The sequence below is a fragment of the Salvelinus namaycush genome, chromosome 7 (assembly GCF_016432855.1).
Source record: "Salvelinus namaycush isolate Seneca chromosome 7, SaNama_1.0, whole genome shotgun sequence".
In the NCBI taxonomy this organism is placed as follows: Eukaryota; Metazoa; Chordata; class Actinopteri; order Salmoniformes; family Salmonidae; genus Salvelinus; species Salvelinus namaycush.
The window spans coordinates 21658112-21685933 of NC_052313.1; the positions used below are offsets into that span (position 1 = coordinate 21658112).

Sequence of the window (27822 nt, forward strand, 5' to 3'; positions counted from 1 at the left end):
GAGAGAGAGAGAGAGAGAGAGAGAGAGAGAGAGAGAGAGAGAGAGAGAGAGAGAGAGACAGACACACAGAGAGAGCGAGAGAGACAGACAGACACACACACAGAGAGAGAGACAGAGAGACACACACACAGACAGAGAGAGACACACAGAGAGAGAGAGAGAGAGAGACAGAGGCACACACACAGAGAGAGAGAGAGAGAGAGAGAGAGAGAGAGAGAGAGAGAGAGAGAGAGAGAGAGAGAGAGAGAGAGAGAGAGAGAGAGAGAGAGAGATAAACAGTGTTAGTCTTACCTGTGTATATGCTGGCGTTAGATGCAGGGATGCCAAACTGGGACTCTATGAACTTGGGTATGAATGTGATGAAGGCTGTAACGATGGCACATTCTGCTGTGTAGGACAGACTGACAAACAGGAATGTTGTGTTGGACAGGATCCTTATCGCTGCCTTGGGGAGGTCTGGGGAGAGACCAGAGACATGAGTACACTAAAAGACAAACATACAGTAGACACACACATGGACACACACACACACAGCTTGTATGCTTGGAGGTCTGGAGACGCTAAACGTGTTTATGTTAATTAACGGTGAATTGCGGTGAGACTGGCAGTCTTTTGCATGACAATAACCGGCTGACAAAATTTCATGAACGCCACAGCCCTATAAATAACCCACTGTTACCGGGCAAGGCAGGGCGGGATGAGGGACACTCACCTCAAATAACACCAATGACCCAATGAGAAATAACCAGAAGCAAAGACGGTGTGTTCTTGTGTGTTCAATAGCCCTGGGTGGTAACACATTACAGCTATCTAGACACACAGCTACTGTGCACCAATTGGACAATTTTAGCATTTTTTCCCCCCTATAAAACGTTGGATTTACATCAAGGATCCGCAACATTGACCAATGTGAGTTGTTTCTCTACAAGGAAGACGTCCTCTCTCTATAACACACCAGAGTGATCACTGCTTGGACAGCAGCTGTTTGTTATTGGTCACAGAGGAAACTGTTTCCTTTCACACCTCAGGAAGCATCATCAGTATCAGAGATTTTATGCACGCACGCACGCACGCACCCACACACACACACACAATCCTCTGTGTAGTGTGTGTGTTGTGCTGAGAGAATGTATATTTTGTGGAGTGTGTGTGCGTAGAGTGTGTGTTGTGGCATTGATGACACGAATCAGCCACTTGAAACACCTCTTAAAGTTCAATTCCACATTTTTGCACATATCTCTCTCTCCAGTCATAACCAGATTATGTGAATTAGCCTTAAAAAACCAGGGACCCCAAATCCTGCTCCTCCCCTGCCTGAAGACGATGTATAATTAGAGCTATAAGCTCCTCCTAACCCAATTTCACCCTTTCTTTGTTTTATTGTTCATTGGATTAATCACATGGTTGTGTGTGTGTGTGTGTGTGTGTGTGTGTGTGTGTGTGTGTGTGTGTGTGTGTGTGTGTGTGTGTGTGTGTGTGTGTGTGTGTGTGTGTGTTGGGTTCAAGAGGTCATGATGATACAATTTGGACCCTAATTATTGAAAGCCAATAGCTAACTGTTTACTTAATTTGCCATCCCTCTCTAGTCACATGGTTGTGAGTATAGGAGGACAGAAAGTTGGGGTATGCGTTTGTGTCATGAATGATCCAATGCGTTTTGACCCTAAGCCAATCATCCTTTAGTTTCAACAAGACATTGGCCCTCCCCTCCCTTATTAGTCAATCATTTGTCTAGTTCCACCCTTCAGTTTTTTCCACTTTTTCAGGATTACAAAGAAAATGAATGCAAACAGTGGAGAGATCAATTGCTAGAGTGTCTTTGGGCCAATGGATCAGGTACAGAGTGAGAGAGACAGTTTGGGTGAATGTAGCCTAGCGGTTAAGAGCGTTGGACCAGTAACCGGAAAGGTCGCTGGTTCGAATCCCTGAGCTGACTAGGTGAAAAATCTGTCGATGTTTCCTCGAGCAAGAAACTTAACCCTATTTGCTCCAGTAATTGCTCTGGATAAGAGCGTCTGCTAAATGACTAGAATGTAAATGAATGGGAGAGTTATTAAATCATTCAACCACATGATTCCTAAAAACAGCCTTCAGAAACAACAGTGTGTTCAAAATGGTCCCCTATTTAGTGTAGTACTTTAGACCAGGGCCACATACGGTATTGCACTACATAGGGAATATGGTGTCATTTGGGACATAGTCATAGTGAGTCACAGTCGTTTTCAGAAGGTGGAAACAGTCACTTCAGTGGTCTCCTGCCTTTGGGGCACAAAGTGTTGAATTGATCTTTTCCACCCAAACACAAACATGCTGGCAGGCAGCCTGTACTGGACTCAAATACACAGAATAAAAAGCCCAGAAAGCCGTGCCTCATCTGCAGTTTCAGAGTGATAAAGTTAGATTAGTGTGTGCTGTGAGGGGGAACGTAACTAGGTCCCCCAGAGAGGCGAGGAGAGTCACAGGAGAAAGACTTTGGAAAATACTGGAGAGGAAATGAGGGGACTTGCTTTTTGACATAAGGACACTGTGTATACAGTGGTTCATCAATTAAACGCTTTGAGCTTCATGCAGTGACACGTTTGTGGTAGAGGGCGGTAAATTGCGTCATTCCGTCACACTATCGCAAGGGAGAGTTAGAACGTTGATTAGGCTTTTGGTTATGCTTTTGGTTTCTCTCAAAAAACAGAAAGAAAATATTCTAAATAACAAACTGGCTTTATTTACCACAATGTGGAAAGACTGATAGCCCCTCTATATAGAGTACGTTTCTGAAACGCAGAGTCCTTCTATGCTGATGTTAAGAAAAAACTGAATGAAAGAGAGTCCAGCGAGAATACAGAGGGGAAAAAGGTTGCCTATATTTTCAAGACCTGAGCTATTTCATTTATTTGTTTTATTTATGAAATGTACTAGTTTATTTGGGCAATTTAATGTATTTGTTTAGGCTTGGCCTATTTAGTAGGCTGTTTTTGCAGCATAAAGCTATATTTGTCAGCATAAAGCTGAGCGACTCACTCATTCCTGGCTTTGGATCAAAATAAATAAGTACCGACACTATTACTGATCATCTTTAATAAAGAAATGTTTTGACCAAGTTAATCTGCTCATGTTGTGTGTATGTGTTCAATTATATGTGACATTGTGGTTACAATGATGAATGTAAAACAATCTGAATCAAATAAATCCTATTTATAATACAGTGCATTTGGAAAGTATTCAGACCCCTTCACTTTTTCCACATTTTGTTACGTTCCAGCCTTATTCTAAAATGGGCTAATACCCCACAATAACAGAGCGAAAACAGTTTTTATTTTTATTTTAGCTAATGTATAAAAATTAAAAACAGAAATACTTTATTTACATAAGTATTCAGACCCTTTACTATGAGACTCGAAATTGAGCTCAGGGCCATCCTGTTTCCATTGATTATCCTTGGGATGTTTCTACAACTTTATTGGAGTCCACCTGTGGTAAATTCAATTGATTGGACATGATTTGGAAAGGCACACACCTGTCTATATAAGGTCCCACAGTTGACAGTGCATGTCAGAGCAAAAACCAAGCCAGGTTGAAGGAATTGTCCGTAGAACTCCGAGACAGGATTGTGTCGAGGCACAGATCTGGGGAAGGGTACCAAAATAATTCTGCAGCATTGAAGGTCCCCAAGAACACAGCGGCTGCGTCATTCTTAAATGGAAAAAGTTTGGAACCACCAAGACTTCCTAGAGCTGGCCGTCCGGACAAACTGAGCAACTGGGGGAGAAGGGTCTTGGTCAGGGAGGTGACCAAGATCCCAATGGTCACTGACAGAGCTCCAGAGTTCCTCTGTGGAGATGGGAGAACCTTCCAGAAAGACAACCATCTTTGCAGCACTCCATCAATCAGGCCTTTATGGTAGCCACTCCTCAGTAAAAGACACATGACAACCCACTTGGAGTTTGACGAAAAGCACCTAAAGACTCTCAGACCATGAGAAACAAAATTCTCTGGTCTGATGAAACCAATATTGATCTCTTTGGCCTGAATGCCAAGCGTTACAGCTGGAGGAAACCTGGCACCATCCCTACAGTGAAGCATGGTGGTGGCAGCATCATGCTGTGGGAATGTTTTCCAGCGGCAGGGACTGGGAGACTAGTCAGGATCGAGGAAAAGATGAACGGAGCAAAGTACAGAGAGATCCTTGATGACAACCTGCTCCAGAGTGCTCAGGACCTAAGACTGCGGTGAAGGTTCACCTTCCAACAGGACAATGACCCTTAGCACACAGCCAAGACAACGCAGCAGTGGCTTCAGGACTCAAGTCTGAATGTCCTTGAGTGGCCCGGCCAGAGCCCGGACTTGAACCCAATCGAACATCTCTGAAGAGACCTCAAAATAGCTGTGCAGCGACGCTCCCCATCCAACCTGACAGAGCTTGAGGATCTGCAGAGAAGAATGGTAGAAACTCCCCAAATACAGGTGTACCACGCTTGTGGCGTCATTCCCAAGAAAACTCGAGGCTGTAATTGCTGCCAAAGGTGCTTCAACAAAGTACTGAGTAAAGTGTCTGAATACTTATGTAAATGTGATATTTCCGGGGTTTTTTTATTATACATTTGCAAACATTTATAAAAAACTGTTTTTGCTTTGTCATTATGGGGTATTGTGTGTAGATTGATGCAAAAAAACTATTTAATCCATTTTGGAAAAAGTCAAGGGGTCTGAATACTTTCCGAATACACTGTAAATAATCAGATGTGTGTTGCGAGCTGTCATTTTCCCTATTTTCTTTGCATTTCACCCTATTCCATATATAGCGCGCTACTTTCAACCAGGGCCCATAGGGCCATTTGGGACGCACCCTATCTGGAGAGGGGCAGAATAAGCATCACTCCAGCTTAGCTACAACACATTGGTTAACTGAGGATCTCTAAGGCTAAGTCTATTTCAGGTGAATCCATGCTGATCATTGGGTTTTTAAGGATGACTGCATCACTGGTCTTCCATTGGCTAGCAGATTAGTGACTCATCATAGAGCTTCTATTGGACAGCAGATGACTGAGCCATTATCACATTCATATTTGACGATATCCCATATGGTTCACAGACCCTCTTTTCCAAGGGAAAACCAATGGACTGTTACATTAAAAGAGGTAGTCTATGGCCCTGTACACACACACACACAAACACACCTTTGATGTCCTTCCCGAAGCCCATGCCGGTCTGGACGTTCTGTCCCTCCCCCTTCTCCATCATAAAATCATCATCGCTGGACACATCATCTGCTGATGAGGTCATCTTCTTCTTCTTCTTGTGGCGCGGAGGCAGCTTCTTAGGGAAGGCAAACATGGGGAAGATGACCAGGAGCATGGCTATAGAACACAGCAAGAACCCACTCCACCTGGGGACCAAAGGTAGACATAGATAGATCGATACTGTTAGAACACATCAACACACACGCACACACACACACACACGCACGCACGAACACACCCTCTTACCAGTTGCCAACAAAGCGTGGGTCACTCTGGTCAATATGGACGACAGTTGTAGGGTCGACGTAGAAACCAATCAAAACTCCTCCTAACAGATATCCCGCTGCCGGCCCCAGGGCTCCCATCACATACATGACAGCTGGAAGAGAGAGAGGAAGAAAGAAGAAGATTACATCATTGCCCAATTGTACGCAGTTTGACTTTCACTTTATCTCTACCCCTCTGGAAAACACACATAACAAACACAGGTTGGAGAGGTTGGAGCAGAGGGAGAAACAACCAATCACAACCAGGGATACTACAGAAATAGCCAACTACATGACATAATAGCTACAATGACCATAATCCATTGCGAGCATACTTCTCCGGTCTGTTTCTTTTATGCCTGCTACGTAAAATAGACAGAAGAATGCTTGATCAGAAGAATACTCGATCGATAGGAGAGCAGTTGCTTGGCGAGGTATCTCTACCTGAAAATACATGATCTAAGTGATTGAAAGTAGGTATTCAGCAGTCAAAAAAGTATGCCTTATTTACTTTGAAGAACAACTAAAACAGTGATTTTGTCAGACAGCGTAGGCAGCAGCTCTATAGAGATGAGATGATGACTTGGAATGAAATAAAGTCATGAAATAAAACAAATGTAATATACACAACAACTTCCGGGTTAAGCGAGCAGTGCGTCAAGAAGCAGCGCGGCTTGGCAGGTCATGTTTCGGAAGACGCATGACTCTCGACCATCACCTCTCCTTAGTCCGTTGGGGAGTTGCCGTTGAGACAGGATTGTAACTACAAATTGGATATCACGAAATTGGGGAGAAAGCAATCTCGTTTGAGTGTGCCAAAGCGCAGAAAAACTGATGCATTTATGAATGCGCAACACCCGCTGAATCTGATCGGTGTCAGTAAATGTCGTCAAAAATAGTAATTCAATTGTTACCAGTAGCACAGTTAGTCAGTAACGCTCTAAACAGCATAACCAGCTCTGCTAGGGTGATACAAATGGTCCGAATGAGGTGTTCTCTCATTTATGTCTGGAAGTAGCTAGCTAACTTTAGCCAGTTAGCTTGGGTGCTTGACTGCCGTTGTGAGGAACGCTTGGATTAAACCTATTCCTGGGCCAGAGCGTGCAGTGTGACCTCTGAATGCCCGGAGATCGAAAACTCTCTGAATAGACAGTACCAGTCAAAAGTTTGGACACACCTACTCCTTCAAGGTTTTTTTCTAAATTTGTACTATTTTCTATATTGTAGAATAATAGCGAAGATATCAAAACTATGAAATAACACAGAGAATCGTGCATTAACCAAAAAAAGTGTTAAACAAATCCAAATATATTTTAGATTCTTGAAAGTAGCCACCTTTTTCCTTGATGACAGCTTTATAGAAAAATAAATAAAATCCCTTGAATGAGTAGGTGTGTCCAAACGTTTGACTGGTACTGTATGAACAGACAATCTGACAACGCTCTGAATTTACGCTCAGATCGCAAACACTGGATGCATTTACGAACACACCCTTAGTTGTCAATCAAATGTATTTGGCATTGATCAAATGGGCGGGCGGGCAGGCAAGCTCCCATTCAGTTGTCAAAATGTGGGTTTGGACAAGCATGCATTGGCAGGCAAGCTGCAGAAGGACGTGCAGGCCAGTGCAATTTTGACAGCCAACTAGGTAAAACATTTGAGAGGGTTTATCTACTGTTCCCTCGATAGATTTTAGCTCATCTCGCTCCGGCTAGCATTAGTTGTTGAACTTGTTGATGTGCACAACTGAGAAAGAGAAAGACAACCTGTTCATGGTTGTTTGATCAATAGGACTGTAAAGTTCCCAAATGTAACAGGACTCCCGTGGTATTTACAACATTTGCAGATATCCATTGAGCTTTATTTTGTGGTTTTGGCGAACGAGTTCTAATGATCTAAAGTTGCACTGTTGCTACTGCCTGTAAACAAACACACATTCCAGTTCAAAGTGAATGATGGCAGGCCCGTATGGCAATTGGCTTATTTGCATAAAGGCCAATTGTAGCTCTGATTGGCTATGGCGCACCGGTCTGCGTAGACTCCGGTCCTTGACAAGACAGATGTTTGTATTAGGTTTTATTTACTGCAGTGTCTATTAATTGTCAAAACGCACGGCCGCTTCCCACTCTATATTGCCATAGAAATTTCACAAATGCCTTACTATACGCCATTCCCAAACATTCTATGAATTTATGAAAACTTGAAAAAATATATATAATATAACATTTGTGTAACTAGGCAAGTCAGTTAATACTTATTTCCAATGACGGCCTAGGAACAGTGGGTTAACTGCCTTGTTCAGGGGCAGAACAACCAATTTTTACCTTGTCAGCTCAGGGATTCGATCTAGCAACCTTTCGGTTACTGGCCCGACGCTCTAACCACTAGGATACCTGCCACCCCAAAATTTTACCATAACTACTGTAAGTACTCGCTTGTCAGAAAATGTTTTAAAAAAATTTAGTGTCAATAAAGTGTCATATTGTTCCTATGAAAAGATTTGAATAAGATTTCATGTCGCTAAAATGCTGTCAGTTCCACTTTAAATAATACGAGATAAGGGGGTTGACATGACTGTGCATATGAGAGCTGTAACCATTTAGTCTCCATCTCCATCTATACTACAACCATCTATAACAGCTGATCTTACATCACAACAATACAGTTCCAGCTGAACTGGTCAGTGGACAGTAGCGCACTACATAGAGAATAGTCTCATTCATAACAACTGATTCTAGATCAGCGGGGACTTCAAATGAAGCCCGGGGCATTCAGACCATCACCTCTCAGACAATTACTGACCATTACTTTACAGGAGATGGGAAAACGTTTTACAACCTGGCTGATACACACACACACATGAATGCACACACACGCACTTCTCTGGACATGTGGAAAAACCACCCACAGACATAGAGTAGCCTGGAAAGTCAAAACAATTATGGACCTTAGTCAAGAGTGAGGACTTCTATAATTACACCTAGAACATTTTCTAAACTGCCCGCCAGGTAGGTAGGTAGGTGTGTGTGTGTGTGTGTGTGTGTGTGTGTCCAGAAGCTTATCCATTTTCCCGAGCTGTGTGTATTTAAATGATGTCGTCATCCACAGAGCCTGTAGATACAGCAGCATTGGTCTGTTCACTGTGTGTCTGCTGTCCCCCCCCACACAGACAGACAGACAGACAGACAGACTCAATAGAAACACGTGTGTGTTTCTTCCATGGCGGGGCTTTCAGCAGCGTCACCACCATCTTATCAGGGGCTAATTAATTAAGAGCGAAATAAGTAAAATCTCTAAGAGGTCCAAGGGGATAAAGGGAGAGGGGAAATTATTCCTTAAAGCACAAAGAACCCATCTGTAAAGCCTCTTATCTGCCTGCCACACACAGAGAGAGTGTGAGAGAGAGAGAGAGAGAGAGAGAGAGAGAGAGAGAGAGAGAGAGAGAGAGACAAACAGAGAGCGACAGCGAGAGCGTTACTGAGAGAGACAGAGAGAGACAGCACGAGAGAGAGAGTGACAGCGAGCGCGTTACTGAGAGAGAGAGAGAGAGAGAGAGAGAGAGAGAGAGAGAGAGAGAGAGAGAAAGACAGTGCAAGATAGACAGAGAGCGACAGCGAGAGCATTACTGAGAGCGAGAGAGGCAGAGAGGTAGAGAGAGAGAGAGAGACAGCGCAAGAGAGACAGAGAGAGAGAGACAGAGAGACAGAAAGAGGCAGAGAGAGACAGAGAGAGAGACAGCGTGAGAGAGACAGAGAGAGAGCAGGATGTGTACCATTCCCTGGGCTAATAGAGCACAAACAGAAAAAAAGTCTCCCTCAATTTACATATACATAAATCTCCACTGTAGATAACAAATTCCCCAACAGATGCTGGTTCACTCACACCTCTCTCCATGTCAAATCAATCACATAATTTCATATGCACAGAAAGCACCTTTCACAAAAGCCATATCGCTATCCAGACACAGTGAGTAGAGAGTCATTACTTTTTCATTGTATTGGGTGCATTGCAAATGCCATCCTATTCCTTTTGGGCCATGGTCCGAAGTAGGGCACTATATAGGGAATAGGGTGTCATTTGGGATGCAGACAAGTAGATAGAGACGGGTCCAGAATACTACATGAGACAGAGACAATGAAGAGGGTTTATTAGAGGTGGCAAGGACAGTTAGAGGTCTGCTTTTACTATCTCTACGATGATTAAAAGATCCATTCATAAAAGGATATGAGAACAGGCGCAAGTGAGTGTCTTTGTGTTTGCGTGTGTGTGTGTGTGCGCATGTGTGTGAGTGTCTTTGCGTATGTGCATGTGTCTTTGTGTGTGTGTGTGCGTCTGTCTTTGTGTGTGTGTGTGTGTAATTGTGCCTATGTGTTATCATGCGTTTGTGGTTCATGGTGTATTTCATCCTGTTAGAAGGAGACCAATAAATGTTAATGACATAGTTGCATAAGCTATGGTGCCTTGGAGATCCTGTACATCAGCCTGTCAGCGTATCGTCAGCGTATCGTCAGCATATCGTCAGTGTGTGTGAGAGACAGAGCTATGTACAGACACAGTGAGCATAGCCTTGCTATTGAGAGAGACAGAGCTATGTACAGACACAGTGAGCATAGCCTTGCTATTGAGAGAGACAGAGCTATGTACAGACACAGTGAGCATGGCCTTGCTACTGAGAGAGGCTGCCATCGGCAGACCTGGCTATCAAGAGAACAAAGAATATGTGCCCACTGTACACATTTTTTCCCGTTTATTTTATTTATTTAACTAGGCAAGTCAGTTAAGAACAAACTCTTATTTACAATGACGACCTACACCGGCCAAACCCGGACGACGCTGGGCCAATTGTGCACCGCCCTACGGGACTCAAAATCACGGACGGTTGTGATACAGCTTGGATTCAAACCAGGGTGTCTGTAGTGACGCCTCAAGCACTGAGATGCAGTGCCTTAGACCGCTGCACCACTCAGGAGCCCATTGAGGTGGAAACTGAGCTGCACTTCCTAACCTCCTTCCAAATGTATTAGAGACACATATTTCCCACAGATGACAAAGATTTTGAAAACAAATCCAACATTGTTAAACTCCAATATCTGTTAGGTGAAATACCACAAAGTGCAGTCATGGCAGCAAGATTTGTGCCACGTTGCCATGAGAAAAGGGAGAGAAGCACAAACACTAGAATACCAAGAGTGTGCCGAGAATGCCAAGAGTGTGCAAAGCGGTCATCAAGGCAAAGCGTGGCTACTTTGAAGAATTCCAAATATAAAATATATTTTTTTATATATTTTTTTTAATATAAAATATACACTTTTTTAAATGTTCAATTCGTAACCCGAGCATGATCAAAATGTGTTTAAAATATGCAGTATGTTACCAACCGAGTTCACAGTGTTAGTGAAATATAGTAGTATATCATCTGCATACAGTGACACTTTATGTTATTCACCAGCTCGGTGGATTCCAGTGAAAGTGGATAATTTTAAGGCCAAGAAAAAGCGGTTCTATCGCAAGTGCAAAAAGGAGCGGGGACATAAGACACCCTTGACGGGTCCCTCTGGAGAGGGGGAAGTATTTTGAATGTTGAGAGTTGGTGTGTACGCTAGCCATAGGAGCAGAATAGAGCAGACGTGAAATTGCACCCAAAACCAAATCTTCCCAAAATCTTAAATAAATAATTCCACTCCACCCGGTCGAAAGCCTTCTCCGCATAAAGAGAAAACACAATTTCGGGGTCTGAAGAAACAGAAGGAGAAAGTATAATGTTCAAAAGACGGCGTGGAAAACAGTTGTCGCCCTTTGATGAAACCCGTTTGATCGTCAAATATGACATACTGAAGGCAGGGTTCCAACCGGCATGCTAGAATCTTAGCTAATGGTTTAACATCAGCATTCAAAAGTGAAATGGGCCGATATCCACCACATTCTGCTGGATCGTTATCTTTCTTGAGTATAAATGAGATGGAGGCTTGAGTTGACGTTGGGAGGAGAGAGCCCTGTGATAACGAGTCGGTGAACATATTTAATAGTAATGGGGCGAGTTGATCTGAGAGTTTCTTATAAAAATCGACGGGAAAGCCGTTGACAAACTTTAGACCGTTTGTTATCTCATCTAGACGCAAAGGGTTGTCCAGAACTTTACTCATGTCCATATCAATGGATGGAATAAACAAGTTATCTAAAAAGTTGTACATACATTATCTGATGGGGGTTCAGATTTGTAGAGGTTAGAATAAAATGACACAAAAGTTGAATTAATATTAAAGGGATCACTTGTAAGATTACGGGACGAGTCATATACGTGAGAGATAAGATGAGATGCTGACTGGCGTTTAAGCTGGTGAAGTGTCATATACCTGAGAGATAAGGTGTGATGCTGTTCCCCGGGCTTTGCCAACCCATGCTTTACGCAATCTAGTATGGTTGGTAGCACGTAGTTGCGTTTCATGAAGAAATGCGATATCAGTATTCAGGCTCTTCAGATGTGAAAATACTCTGGAGCGCTTAATCTGCTCCCCACAGCCATGAATGTTCCATGTCATCAGTCTGACTGGAAGCCCCAAAATACCATCCTGACTTGTTGTTGAACTAGACATGAATCCTAATAAGAGGAGACATCAAATGAAAAAGAAAGAGGAAAATACAGATTGAGAGAGGAGCAGCATGAAAAAAACATCTGAAAATGCCAACCCCACACCTCTTTAAAATCATGTATATGTATGTGTGTGTGTATGTGTGTCTTTCGGAGGGGTTGGGTTAAAAGAGGAAGTCAAATTCCGGTTGGACCAATAAAATGATCTCTTAATCTGAATGTCTAAATGGCGCCCTACTCATCACAGTGCACTACTTTTGACCAGAACCCTATGCGCCCTAATCAAAAGGGAAAAGGGTGTCATTTGGGAAAGCTCCGGAGGTAGGGCACTAGAAACTACATAATGTGCCATAAGTCATAAAGAGCATTAGGGTATTAGTCAAGAAGAACATGAAGTATTGTGGAATAAAGCAAAAGAACCAGGAAGCCAAGTCTAAAAGCATGGTTGGAGAAGAAAACGTCAACCTTTATCAAGAGTCCCTAGAAATGTTCTACCAGTGGAGAAACATCCTCTTCAGTCACCTTGCCTGCCTTAACATTAAAACCGCTGGGCCTCGAGGGACACCCCCCCCCCCCCCTTCCCCCTTCAAGCTAATGAACAATTTTTTTTCACTGCAACATTCTAACAGTGTATATAATACATTTCATATATGCTTTCGCAAAAAAATCAATTTTGGTTGTATTTATAAAGGTATAAGGTAACATTAGAATATTATTTTTTATATTATTTCAAATAACAATAGCATTTATTAGTTTATGTTACTGTAGGCTATATGTAAAAACAAAAAAACACAAATTCAAGTTTTCAATAAATTGTATTTGTGGTGTGCCTTTGTTACAACTATGAAACAGAAAGTGTATTTGTTGGAACACGGTAACAGCTTATTTTATTTTAAAAAAAATAACCCAACCACCAAGACCCATCGTCAGCAAGATGTGCAGTCAAATGATGAAAACATCAGTAGCCTAAACATCATTATAAGGGCCAAGTGTGCTTGATAAATAGTGAAAATCAGCACAAAAGCAATAATGGCATTATAATGAACAGAAGTGTCGATATGACAGCAGTCAAAAATGTAATGATTTATACGTCGGATACCATGTCGAATGTGTCTGTTACTTTGTCATCGAAATGGAGGTAACGCATGAACTCTCTGAAGCGATCCACTGACATGGTTTCTTCAAAGAAAAGTTTCCCATACATGTCTGACCAGAAGCTCTCCATATACATGCTCTTTCCACTGAATGGTCCATGGACATACATGATAGAAATGAACGCTTCCAGCTCATCAACAAACAGATCCCAGGCAGTGTCTCCTTAATCCGTGTGCACCTGAGCCATAGTACAGTCCCTGAAAGCTGTAGCATGTCCATGTCACATAAACAACGAAAGCTGGTGAGTGCATTGCTGATGTTGTTCTTTTGCTTTAGATCTAAGGCCTGCTCTCTCAGTGATGACATTTGGTGCTGATAATCAGCCCGGAGCGCTGTCACTGGCTTGTTCTATCTAAACGCTGCCATCTCTTTCTCTCTCCTGTCTCACTGTTTCATTTGGGAGTGGCACTGGCACCTGCTCAGCGCGCACCGTTCTGGCTTTTTTGCGCTTAGGCCACAGAGGTGTAGGTTATTCAGTCTGAGGCTTAGAATCAGAAGAATAATCATCAGCGATGTCATGATTCATTTCTTCCCAGCCATCTGAGTCGTTTTCATTCCGATCTTGTAGCAGCGCTAACACATGTGCATCCATTCGTCTTGGTCTTCTTGCCATTGTAAATTACACACGCTTTCACTGTGTACTCCAAGTAGTCAGAGTGGACTGATAAAACTGCTTGGATTTGGTGGACTGATATAGGGTACATACCATTTTGAGATTATAATAAGAATATACCAATACAGTAGAATGGCCCGCCCTGTTCTTCACTCACAATTGGTGATCACATAATTATGCAACATTTGCTTCCCCTCGCTCATCAACTCACCCATTCTCCCCCTTTCTCCCCAACATACTTTACTTCATTTATTTCATCTGTTGTTATATGTATGAAATTATTTTCGGTATAGTTTAAGTTTAGGTTTGAGGCAGTTATACAGGGTGATTATCAACTGGGCAAGGCACATTCCACTGCCGGGAGAAGGAGGGGCAAAGGGGGAAAACCATAAAAAAAATGACATGCCCTCATAAAACTGGTTATAGATCCAGTTCTGTTTTTGATATTAAGATTCTAACAATGGCAGTGTGTTATATAGACTGATTTAGGAAAAGTCAAGGACAGAGGGGGGCATGACATGGGGGGCATGACTTTAAAAATGGCAGAGTAATAAAACAATTAAAATCATGAGCAATCAAAACGACTGCTTTAGTGGTTCTAGTGTTAAGAGCACAAAGCACTTCATGCAGTGTTTTCATTAGCGCCATATGGTGCCAAGTCTAAAACATTGCATTGTAGCTACACAGTAACAATAAAGTCAAGGTGATACGAGCAGCGAGCTCATTATGATGAATGACTTCAATCACATACACCATTACTCTACTGACCCTCTCTGTCCATTCTCATACAACACACTGTCCATTAATTCTCTCTCTGGGTTAGGGGAAATAGGATTTTGAATGGGAATCTCTCTCTCTTTCCCTGAAAATAGGGTTTTGAATGGGAATCAATTGTTTGATCCCCACAAGAATAGTAAAACAAACACGTGTGTGCATTCATTATGCGTGTGTGTGTCCTACAACAGCTGATATGTCATACATCATGTCTCCCCTAGTATTGTATAACTTTAAGTCATGCCAACCCCATCCTTCATATTAACAGTGTTCCGCTTGACAGTGTTCCGCTAAACCGTGTCCAGCGCCAGTCACTGCACCGCCACGCTGCTTGGCAGCCCGCCAGGGCTGTTGGCGGCTCCCGTTTCCACGATGAAGGGCGGGCAGGGTTGTCGTCATGGTGAAGAATATGCTGGCGATGCAACATCCCGCCGCGGCATCACACACACACACACACACGTCACAGGGGATTGAGGGACGCATGCCGATGAGGAACACACACACACACACTTAAACACCAAAGGCTCCATTTACTCAGTTACGCAATGGGCCTTCTCCGGTAGTATGTGAAGGGCGGGGAATTATATAGTGTGCATATACTGTGGCAGTAATACATTACAGTAATACATTACAGGCTCTCAATGATTGGTTTTGCCATGTCAGCTAACCGCTCACGCTCTCAGAGGTTCCCAAACTTTTTATAGTCCCGTACCCCTTCAAACATTCAACCTCCAGCTGCGTACCCCCTCTAGCACCAGGGTCAGCGCACTCTCAAATGTTGTTTTTTGCCATCATTGTAAGCCTGCCACACACACACACTATACGATACATTTATTAAACATAAGAATGAGTGTAACGATGTTCGTCTGAGGAAGAAGGAGTAGACCAAGGTGCAGCGTGGTACGTGTTCATGATTTTTAATAAAGCTGAACACTAGAACAAAAAATAACAAAGCTGAACAAATGAAACAGTTCTGTCTGGTGCAGACACACGAAACAGAAAACAACTACCCACAAAACCAACATGGAAAATGGCAACCTAAATAGGCTCCCCAATCAGAGACAACGAGAAACAGCTGTCTCTGATTGGGAACCAACTCAGGCCACCATAAACCTACAAACCCCTAGACCCTACAAAATCCCCATAGACAAACAAAAACCCTAGACAAGACAAAAAACCCTAGACAATACAAAAACTAAACAAACCACCCTTGTCACACCCTGACCTAACCAAAAAACAAAGAAAACAAATATAACTAAAGTCAGGGGGTGACAATGAGTGTGAGTTTTTGTCACAACCCGGCTCGTGGTAAGTGACAAAGAGCTCTTATAGGACCAGGGCACAAATAATAATATCATTATAATCAATCATTTTGCTCTTTATTTAGCCATCTTACATATAAAACCTTACTTGTTCATCAAAAATTGTGAATAACTCACCACAGGTTAATGAGAAGGGTGTGCTTGAAAGGATGCACATAACTCTGCAATGTTGGGTTGTATTGGAAAGAGTCTCAGTCTTAAATCATTTCCCACACAGTCTGTGTCTGTATTTAGTTTTCATGCTGGTGAGGGCTGAGAATCCACTCTCACGTAAGTATGTGGTTGCAAACAGCACCAGTGTCTTCACAGCACAATTTGCAAAGGCAGAATACTCTGTGAGCAGCCCTATCCAGAAATCTGGTGGTGGCTTCTGATTAAATTAAATGTTCACAGAACTGCTTGTTGCAATTTCGATGAGGCTCTCTTGTTCAGATATCGGTAAGTGGCCTGGAGGCAGGGCATGAAAGGGATAACGAATCCAATTGTTTGTGTCGTCCGTTTCGGGATAGACCCTGCGTAATTGCGCACCAAGCTCACTCAGGTGCTTCGCTATATAACATTTGACATTGTCCGTAAGCTTGAGTTCATTTGCACACAAGAAATCATACAATGATGGAAAGACCTGTGTGTTGTCCTTGTTAATGCAGACAGAGAAGAGCTCCAACTTCTTAATCACAGCCTCAATTTTGTCCCGCACATTGACTATAGTTGCGGAGAGTCCCTGTAATCCTAGATTCAGATCATTCAGGCGAGAAAAAACATCACCCAGTTAGGCCAGTCGTGTGAGAAACTCATCATCATGCAAGTGATCAGACAAGTGAAAATTATGGTCAGTAAAGAAAACTTTAAGCCCGTCTCTCAATTTTAAAAAACGTGTCAATACTTTGCCCATTGATAACCAGCGCACTTCTGTATGTTGTAAAAGCATTACATGGTCGCTGCCCATATCATTGCGTAATGCAGAAAATACACAAGAGTTCAGGGTCCTTGCTTTAAAAAAATAAAAATAAATTCACTGTAGTGTCCAAACCGTCTTTCAAGCTGTCAGGCATTCCCTTGGCAGCAAGAGCCTCTCGGTGGATGCTGCAGTGTACCCAAGTGGCATCGGGAGCAACTGCTTGTCTACCGGTCACAGCTTTTGCGCCATCAGTACCAGATACCAACACATCTTGACCATTTGATGTCACAAAGCTGTCCAGTACTTAAAAAATATCCTCTCCTGTTGTCCTGGTTTGCAGAAGAGGATGTCTTCCTTAATTGACCCCGCAAAAAACGTAACGGACATATACCAGGAGCTGTGCCAGGTATATATAACGCATAGAATTCACTGGCTTGTATGCGAAGCAGTAATTGTTTCAAAACATCTCCTGCCATGTCACTGATGCGTCGTGAAACGGCGTTGTTTGATCAGTGTTTATTTTTGCCAGTGAAATGCTACTCAACCGTGAAAAAAACATCGCCCAAATGTATAGGCCCGTTGGAAAATATAAATGGACTGTTTGAAAATGTGAATGACATTTTTATTTGGCATACTCCCGACGGCATTGCACCCCAGCTTGAGAATAGCCGCTCTAAGTGAACATTGTGAATGATAATCACCATGTTATACCCAAGTGGGTGCTACACATTGGTGGTGGATGAGGTGAGTGTCCCTCTTGTACGCACTTTGAGCATCTGAAAAAGCACTTGATATAAATCCCATCAATTATGTATGAGTTATTACGGCATGGCCTTTCTGTAGCATAGATTCTGCCAATGATTCTGCATTGATACCAGAATCAAGGAACGAACATGTGAACACAGAGAAACTACATTTTCAGAACGGACGTCTATTGGGTCTTCTCGACATCAGCCAAGGTAAAACAATCCCCCTCCTCACACACGCATCGACGCACACACACACACAATAGAAAGGAAGGGAAAGGGAAGGTGGAGAAGGAGAAAGGGAGGAGGAAATGGGAGAAGAGGAGGTTGTTCAATTTGACGCTGACATCGTTGACCCCAATTTATCTTTTCCATTTCTATGTTTGCGGTGGATATGAAACTGTCATGTCTGGCTGACTAACTCATTGATACCAGGGAGACAAGGTGGAGGAGGAACAACAGATGTATTGTACCCAGAAAGGAAGAAAGAGAGAGAGAGATGAAAAAATAGAGGGAGAGAGACAGAGAGTAGAGAAAGAAGACTTTATACAGAGGGAGAAAGACGAGAGAGAGAGAGAACGGGAAAGAGAGTAGGTGGAGAGAGAAAGCGAAAGAGAGAGAGAAAGAGGTGAAGACAGAGGGCTATCTCTTCTCCTATCACTTCTACTGAGTGATAAGGCTAGCTTCTCTGTATCTGTCTCCTCTCTCTAACCTTCACAGACAGGACAAAAGGAAAGGAAGCTTTTAGAGACTGTTTGGTCAACGCCTGAGTGGTGATACTTGATACTGTATTGTTTGTGTCCAAATACATCCATACTAGAGGTCGACCGATTAATCGGAATGGCCGATTTCAAGTTTTCATAAGAATCGGAAATCGGTATTTTTGGGCGCCGATTTGCAGTTTTTTTTTTTTTGTTTTTTTTTTACACCTTTATTTAATCTTTATTTAACTAGGCAAGTCAGTTAAGAACACATTCTTATTTTCAATGACGGCCTAGGAACGTTCTGCCCCTAAACGAGGCAGAACGAGACAGATTTTTAACCTTGTCAGCTCGGGGGATCCAATCTTGCATTGATTACATTGTACTCCACGAGGAGCCTGCCTGTTAGCGAATGCAGTAAGCTAAGGTAAGTTGCTAGCTAGCATTAAACTTATCTTATAAAAAACAATCAATCAATGACTGTCATTGCTCCAATGTGTACTTAACCATAAACATCAATGCCTTTCTTAAAATCAATACACAAGTATATATTTTTAAACCTGCATATTTAGCTAAAAGAAATCCAGGTTAGCAGGCAATATTAACCAGGTGAAATTGTGTCATTTCTCTTGCGTTCATTGCACGCAGAGTCAGGGTATATGCAACAGTTTGGGCTCTTTGCGAACTAATTTGCCAGAACTTTACGTAATTATGACAACATTGAAGGTTGTGCAATGTAACAGGAATATTTAGACTCATGGATGCCACCCGTTAGATAAAATACGGAACGGAATAAACGTTTTGTTTTCGAGGTGATAGTTTCCGGATTAGTCAAAGCTATATGGTTGAGAGAAATAGTCGACGCGTTATAATTCCTGTAATAACTTGCGGCTGAATTTGAAAAGGGGTTCCTTCGTTATTTTACCGTTCATGTCTTCCATAGAGAATGTCTTGATCTACTTCAAATAAGGTCTGTGTTTCGTGCAGGCTTAAACCGCCTCGACGTTTTGATACCCGTGTAAATCTCACTAGGATAAGGTAACGTTTGTCAACATATTTTCTTAAATCCACTCTACAATTTTTTTTATCTTCGCTTATATTTAGCCAATATTGATCAGAGTTACCTTGTCCTATGGATATCTACACAGTTATAAAATTGGCACGGTGATTTAAGCCTACACGAAACACAGACCTTATTTTAAGTGAATCTAAAAATATCCTATGCAATAAATGAAGGAACCGCTTTTCAGATTTTGCTAGGTGTCATGGGAATTATGACTCGCACTTTGGTTGTCAATTCTTACCATGCCCATTATTAAAATAGGATTTCTTGCATATAGAAATTAAGGTTTTTGTTTTCAACATTCATCACAGGTAACTTACTCTATTTTTATTCAAACAGTTGAGAGTATTTGTCTTCTAAGCAGACTCTTCAGTATCATTGTCACTTCAGAGCTGTGTGCGTGTGTGTGTATTTATGTATTATATTAAGTTAAAATAAAAGTGTTCATTGTTCATTCAGTATTGTTGCAATTGTCATTATTACAAAAATGTGTGTGTGTGTATGATATATATATATTTAAAAATATATATTTTTAAATAAATCGGCCGATTAATCGGTATCGGCTTTTTTTGTCCTCCAATAATCGGTATCGGTATCTGCATTGAAAAATCATAATCGGTCGACCTCTAATCCATACCCTTACTCTTCTCAACTCTCTCTCTCCCTCCCTCTAACCTCTTCCTCTCTAACGTCTTCCTCTCCTCTCCCAGCACAGCCTCTCTAAATGAGCGAGGGAGTGAGCAGAGGAGAGGAAGAAGGGAGCAGAAGAGGAACAAAGAAATGATGAGCGAGCATCTCACACCTAATGAGCCAGCTCCCCAATGACTTAAAACAATTAAGTCAGAGTAATTCATTGATTTCATTACAAAATAAAACACAGCAATTTTCATGCCTGGCCAGGTTACCATAGATTAAAAGGTCGAACAAGGCCATAATTTCACATCGTAGGGGAATTATTTAATTGTCTAAATCACCCGTTACCCCTTTATACATTGATGAACAACACCAAAGCATTACTCAGTGTGTGTGTGTGTGTGTGTGCGTGTGCGTGCGTGCGTGCGTGCGTGCGTGCGTGCGTGCGTGCATGTGTGAGAGCAGTAAAAGTGTGTGTACCAAGTACCACGCCGCATTCATTCTCAGGTAATTGTTCTATTCTCCCTGCGAGTCTCTCTCCTGCAAGGCACTGGAAAAGCAGGGTGAATTATGACCAGAACTCTCTAATCTCTCTCCAGTGTTTGTTGGAACATAGTTTCAGAGAATCATGTGGCTGCTACCTCACAAACCATGTACTTCACCAAACAAGCCTGTAGCTGGCCCAAACACTGGAACACAAAATGACCTTGTGTGACCTTGCAGAGTCTTCAGTCTCTACTGTGTCATTCACAGACCATGTATCATAGGTCTAATGCATGCAGTATTCGGACAGTATTCTCTTTTACTGTGGATTCATGATAGAGTAGAAACTTTGATTGTGGTTTACAAATGAAAGTCAAAAGCCAACGGAACAGAAAGAAACAACACTGCATCTAAGGAGCTGTGGTCTGTGATATGATATATAATCTATGCAGCTTTTCTCCAGAGAGAGAGAGAGAGAGAGAAAGGGGGAGAGGGAGAGAGAGAGAGAGAGACTGAAAGCGTGAGAGGGAGCGATAGAGAGAAAAATGATAGGGAGATAACGTGGGAGAGAGAGAGAAGATAGAGAGAGAAAGAGGGATCAATTCACCCATGTGATTTTGTGGCGTGGAGACAGGGAGACAGAGAGAGAGAAACAATAGGAGGGAAAAGACAAAGAATTGGGGATGAGAATGACAGCATTGTCATGGCAACCTGCTGACACAGCTAGGGTTGCAAAGGGTCGGAAACTTTCAGGTAAATTTCCGACCATACACATAAGGCAATTCTAGGTCTTGTGGCATATTTTGGTTAAACTATCCCCAATTCAATGGAATTGCAACCCTACCCATTCTTCCATCACATGTGCAGTGCACTCTTCCATTACATGTACAGCTGATTCTCAAGATCTTGCACACTATTGAGTTGCTATTGAGCCCACACTACTACACTGTCTGAGCCAAGGACTACATGCTTTCTGGTAAGTTTTGATTATAATACTGGGTGGGGTGAATATATTTTATATGACATACATGATTTTCTGCTAACTAGTAAACTAGTAGCCTACTAACTAGTAGCCTACAGCAAAGTGTGTTTAAATCATCTACAACATGTTAACAATTTTTTCTAGTTAGTTTTTGCTACCATGTGGATTTTAGCTTGCTTGAGCCTGCTAACTGAGGAGTGTTAATTCACCTGTTTCCATACATGTTTCATTGTAAAACATTTATCTTACAACGGAGTTGTTAAATCTAACTGCTTAACCATTTATCTGTACATGGAATTGTATTTGGGGTTTTTTCACAAATGTTTTTATAATCTTTACAGGAAAATGCCACAGGCACTATCTGATGTGTGGAGACATTACACTGCAGCTAACGTAGAAGGAAAAGCTGTGTACAGCAAATACTGTGCCAAATTATTTGTGAAGAATGCAACAAAGATACAGAATCATCTGGCCAAGTTCCCTCAGCGCTCACAACAAGCAACCTCTGACAAAAGTCCCTCTACTTCTATTCGAGGTGAAAATGATGAATCAGACACACTCCTGGAATCAGAAGTTTTTTTTGACTCAATGGAGGAACGTAGTCAAAGAAATGCTGATGAATGTCTTGCTCGAGCTGTGTATGCAACTGGTTCACCTCTGATGCGCACAGGCACTGTGTATTGGAAGAGATTTCTCAGTGTTCTTCGCCCAGCATACACCCCTCCAACCAGACATGCTTTACCTACTCATTTGCTGGATGCAGAGTTCAACAGAGTTCAAGTGAAGGTCAAGCAAATCATAGAGAAAGCAGACTGTATTGCAATCATCTCTGATGGGTGGTCGAATGTTCGTGAGCAAGGAATTATTAACTACATCATCTCCACTCCTCAACCAGTATTCTACAAGAGCACAGACACAAGGGACAACAGACACACCGGTCTCTACATTGCAGATGAGCTGAAGGCAGTCATCAATGACCTTGGACCACAGCAGGTATTTGCACTGGTGAAAGACAATTCTGCGAACATGAAGGCTGCTTGGTCTAAAGTGGAAGAGTCCTACCCTCACATCACACCTATTGGCTGTGCTGCTTCTGCATGAATCTGCTCCTCAAGGACATCATGGCACTGAAAACAATGGATACACTCTACAAGAGAACCAAGGAAATGGTTAGGTATGTGAAGGGTCATCACGTTATAGCAGCAATCTACCTCACCAAGCAAAGTGAGAAGAATAAGAGCACCACATTGAAGCTGCCCAGCCACACCCTTTGGGGTGGTGTTGTCATCATGTTTGACAGTCTCCTGGAGGGGAAGGAGTCTCTCCAAGAAATGGCCATATCACAGTCTGCCGATATGGACAGCCCCATCAAGAGGATCCTCCTGGATGATGCATTTTGGGAGAGAGTGGTAAGCAGCCTGAAACTCCTGAAACCTATAGCAGTAGCCATTGCCTAGATTGAGGGAGACAATGCTATCCTGTCTGATGTTCAGACTCTGCTTGCAGATGTAAGAGAAGAAATCCGTACTGCCCTGCCCACTTCCCTGTTGCTCCAAGCAGAGGAAACTGCAGTTCTGAAATACATCAAAAAGCGTGAAGACCTCTGCCTGAAGCCCATACACGCCGCAACGTACATGTTGGACCCCAAGTATGCTGGCAAGAGCATCATGTCTGGTGCAGAGATCAACAAGGCCTATGGTGTCATCACTACCGTGTCTCGCCACCTTGGCCTTGATGAGGGCAAGGTTCTTCGCAGTCTGGCGTAGTACACTTCCAAGCAAGGGCTTTGGGATGGAGATGCAATATGGCAATCGTGTAAACATATCTCATCAGCCACCTGGTGGAAGGGACTTTGTGGATCTGAGGCTCTTTCCTCTGTTGCCTCCATCATCCTCCAAATCCCACCAACATCAGCCGCCTCAGAGCGCAACTGGTCCTTGTTTGGAAACACACACACCAATGCGCACAACAGGCTGACCAATACAAGGGTTGAAATATTGGGCCTATTTTTGAGCCTGGCTCGGAAAGTGACAGTGAAGCTAAAGTCTCAGAGTCTGATGTTCAAGAGGTGGACATTGAGGAGGTCGAGGGAGAAGACATGGAAGCCTGAGAGGAAGACAAGCAAAGCTTTAGTTTCTAGACAATCATTTTACAGATGTATGTTGAAAACATTTTTGGGAGATGCGATGGATCATAGGGGATCATTCAATATTCACTTTATTTTGTTGTTCTGTGAAATCATCCCATGTGAAGAGTCAACTAATTTAATTAAAGTTCAATTCGTAACTAAATTGTTTTTTTTATTTCTATTGGAAGGATTTAATAATTTGCAATTATGTCTACTTATGATAATGTAAAAAGTTTATGTTTCTGTCTCCATATGATATGGTAAATATATCCAATGCAAAAAACATCTACATTTAAATGGTATTAATATTAATTTGCACAACACAACACAGAGAAGCCGGATATACATCATCAGACATGTCATCAGCGCGCGCAACAGAACATTGTACTGTCTACACTCGGTTTGTTGTATATATTTAAAAAAATTCATTAAATCGATTTTATTCAGAACTAAAGTTTTGTTGCTAAGGATGCCACGACGTGGTTAGCCTTTACGGCTGGGACTGCAAGTTTGTGCTCCATTCTTTTGCGTGGATTCCATGAGTGCTAGCTGGCTGTACTACAGACACCTGTCGTCGTCGTGGGAAAGACTCATTGTTATCTTTTCGTAAAACAACTGGTTGCAGTAAAGAGCCAACCTGGATACTAAGGAGATCCTGAGGGAAATTGACGAGTACCAACAGCTTTACGCTATGGAGGAACAACATACTCCATCATGGAAAGATCTGACTACCTCACAAAATAATTTTAACCCCCCCCCCCCCAAAACAAAAATGTATCTACATCTACAAAAATTAATCTTCAGATTAATCTACAGACACGGGCGATTTACTTACCATTGAAGTAGAGACTAGTGCTCTGGCTGGAATCCATGCAACACTGTAAAAGTTGTGTGAGGAGGTAGCAGGGCTGAGGGGGAGTTTGGAGTTCAGCCAGAGTGAAATTCTCACGCTCCAAGGAGAAAACAAGGTACTCACAGCCAAGGTAAAAATCCACGATTCCAACATGGATTGTCTACTCAGGGAAAACAGGGTGATTGAAGGAGTCGCTACTAGACATACAAAGTCGTATCATGCTTGAAAATAATCCAATAATCCAGAGGGCGCGATCAGAGAATTCATGCAATCCGCCTTGAAACTTCCTATAGAGCCTGTAAACAAGGTGGCTTTCCACCGAGCACACAGACTTGGAACTCGGAGCGACTAGACCAAGGGTCCCCGACTGATCATCGCAAAATTTGAACACTACCAACAAAAGGAGCTGATCAAAAGCAGGGGAAGGGAGCTTAAAGGGACCAAATTCAGCCCCAATGACCAATTTCCAAGGGAGATAAACGAACGTCGTAAGAGACTGTATCCGGTACAAAGGCAACAAAGGGAGAAGGGTAAACGTGCCTTTCTCATTGAGGACAAACTCTTTATAGATGGACAGCTATTCCGAGACAGCGCCATAACACCATGGCTGTACTAAATTCTACAGGGACTTCAGGTTACGAAAACAAGAAAGTATGGGAACTGTAAAAATATCTGAACACTATGAAGTGGATATGAACACACACACATACTCAATTACATGCTCGCTTACACATACAGACGTATATATTCACACACACACCTGATCTCGCTCTCTTCTCTCACTCTCTCTCTATTCTCTTCTCTCCCTCTCTCTCTATAGTAGAGAACTGTTTTATAATTTAATGTGTTTATTGTTTGTCTATTTTTTTTATGTATTTGTCTACAAGTTTATATATGTTTACAACAAGCCAGGGTAAGATATCAGAATAGGGGCATTGGGGAATAATAGCATATTGTACGGAATATATTTGTACTGTAGTGAAGCCGTCTCTAGAGTAATGCAAGGTCTCTTTCATGATCATGTGAAACGTCAATTGCTATGGAAATGCTGGGATGTGTTTTTCAATGATGTCAAAGGTAATTATGAGGCAACTATGATGGTGATACGATATGGATTACAATTATCATCATGAATATTAAGGCTTTACGCACTACATGTTACACACATAGACACTCAACCATGCAAATTGGCAGAGTTATTATTTATTTGGACATCACACATTATAGTCTTACTCTTATACAGACATCGTACACACTCTCACTAAATCACATCCAATATCATACACATCAACCTACTCAGATTTACTACACACATAATATCTTGCTTCAATGTTCTAACATCTGTGGCATTGGCTCACAGGCAAACAGGCAAGGGAATAAAATAAATATTGCTAGAACCTATTTCTTGAATTCTAAATATCTGACATTTGAAAGCTCTAATTTTGACCATCATAATACCTCTGATGGCAGTAACTTTACAAGCACTAATTATGGTCAATTTAGACTGAGAATAGTATCTAGTTATGATAAGTGTACAATATTACGTATTGAATCTTTCAAAAATAAAACTTTTACATTACCCTGCAGTTTACCTATAAAATGGGCTGATGGTGAAGTAGACATACTTGATATTCATATCACAAAAGATATAAATAAGCTCTCCACAATGAATTTCAATAGAAAACTAGTAAATATAGACAAGATCCTGCAACCATGGAGAGGTTATTTATGTCTATTTATGGGAAAATTCTCCTAATTAACTCCGTATTCATATCTCAGTTTACTCACTTACTTACGTCGCTGCCTACTCCTGATGATTCGTTTTTGAAATCATATGACCAAAAAATATTTCGCTTTATCTGGGACGCTAAACCAGACAAAATAAAACGTGCCTATCTATATAATGAATATGAATTGGGTGGGTTGAGATTATTAAGTTTAAAAGCACTAAACCTCTCTCTAAAAGCTTCTCTCATTCAAAAGTTTTACTTGAACCCTAAATGGTTCTCAAGTAGATTAATAAGAAAGCTCATCCATTGTTTAAAAATGGCCTTTTTGCCTTTGTGCAGATTGCCATGTCTCATTTTCGATTAATTGAAAATGATACTTTTTTCAAAGTATTTTTCTTTTTCAAACAAGCATTGCAGAACTGGCTACAATTTCAATTTCATCCCCCTGAAAAGATAGAACAACTTTTACAACAAATATTATGGCTGAACTCAAATGTGCTGGTTGATAAAATACCTGTATTTATGGGAAAAATCTCTGAAAAGGGTATTGTGTTCTTAAATTATATTGAAAATTGGAATGGTAGAGTTATCAGAATTGTAGTTATCAGAATTGTACGGAAACGTCTGCTCAATCCAAGTGTAAACCAATTGATTACAGCATTACCCCAAAAATGGAGGAGGCAGGTGGCAGCGAGAGGAGGTAGGGAACTGGTCTGTCTGCCCAATATAAAGGATCAAAACTGGCGGAGGAATAAAAATTGCTTAAATAGGAAAGTATACCAGTTTCATTTGAGGACCAGGATGTTGACAACTGTGCCATACAGATTGCAAAATAGTTGGGAAGAGATTTCTGATGTACCGATTCCATGGTACAGGGTGTATGAGTTGATATATACAGTGGGGCAAAAAAGTATTTAGTCAGCCACCAATTGTGCAAGTTCTCCCACTTAAAAAGATGAGAGAGGCCTGTAATTTTCATCATAGGTACACTTCAACTATGACAGACAAAATGAGAACAGAAAATCCAGAAAATCACATTGTATGATTTTTAATCAATTTATTTGCAAATTATGGTGGAAAATAAGTATTTGGTCACCTACAAACAAGCAAGATTTCTGGCTCTCACAGACCTGTAACAACTTCTTTAAGAGGCTCCGCTGTCCTCCACTCGTTACCTGTATTAATGGCACCTGTTTGAACTTGTTATCAGTATAAAAGACACCTGTCCACAACCTCAAAGAGTCACACTCCAAACTCCACTATGGCCAAGACCAAAGAGCTGTCAAAGGACACCAGAAACAAAATTGTAGACCTGCAACAGGCTGGGAAGACTGAATCTGCAATAGGTAAGCAGCTTGGTTTGAAGAAATCAACTGTGGGAGCAATTATTAGGAAATGGAAGACATACAAGACCACTGATAATCTCCCTCGATCTGGGGCTCCACGCAAGACCTCACCCCGTGGGGTCAAAATGATCACAAGAACGGTGAGCAAAAATCCCAGAACCACACGGGAGGACCTAGTGAATGACATGCAGAGAGCTGGGACCAAAGTAACAAAGCCTACCATCAGCAAGGGCATTGAAGATGAAACGTTGCTGGGTCTTTCAGCATGACAATGATCCCAAACACACCGCCCGGGCAACAAAGGAG

At 41.9% G+C, this 27822-nt stretch overlaps 1 pseudogene; it reads right to left on the reverse strand.

Annotated features, from left to right (window-relative positions):
• LOC120050380 overlaps positions 1-27822 on the reverse strand; it is an 89562-nt pseudogene that overhangs the window by 19711 nt on the left and 42029 nt on the right.